This window comes from Orycteropus afer, unplaced genomic scaffold (assembly GCF_000298275.1).
Source record: "Orycteropus afer afer isolate SDZICR_OR568_19922 unplaced genomic scaffold, OryAfe1.0 scaffold00153, whole genome shotgun sequence".
Classification (NCBI taxonomy): domain Eukaryota; kingdom Metazoa; phylum Chordata; class Mammalia; order Tubulidentata; family Orycteropodidae; genus Orycteropus; species Orycteropus afer.
Genome location: NW_006921740.1, coordinates 3356036 through 3356648, shown reverse-complemented (window position 1 = coordinate 3356648; position 613 = coordinate 3356036).

Genomic DNA, 613 nt, shown 5'->3' with positions numbered 1-613 from the left:
AACAACAACATTAACAAACAAGAGTTTATTCCTTACAGTTTAGAGGCTTTAAGTCCAAGTTCAAAGTGCCAGGCTCTAGGGCTGGGTGAAAGCCCCTCAGCCTTGGGCTTCAGCTCTGCCTCTTGCTCCCAGCCCATTGAAGCTAGAGATAATCTCTTCACTTAGGCAGCTACTGGCTGTTATGGTCGACAAGCCCAAGGTTGACAAATAAAATGGCACAGTCCCGATGTTACCAAACCACATGGCAGACCGTTAACTCAAGTCCATTGAAAGTCCCAAGGTCAGCAGATCCTCTATTTTACTGAGCATGACATCCTTCTCCAGGGAATGGTCCTTCTGACAAAATGACCAAAGTAGATGAGACAAAGTCTGGTCACTCTCACTTCCAAGGAGCATTCCAGCAGCACTTTTTCCAGGACAGATTTGTTTTTTCTTCTGGCAGTCCATGGTATTTTCAGTTTTCTTCACCAACACCATAATTCAAAGGGATCATCTCTTCTCTGGTCTTCCTTATTCATTGTCTGGCTTTCACATGAATATGAGGTGATTGAAAATACCCAAGGTGTGCTTGGGTTAAGTGCACGTTAGTCTTCAAAGTGAAATCTTGGTTCTT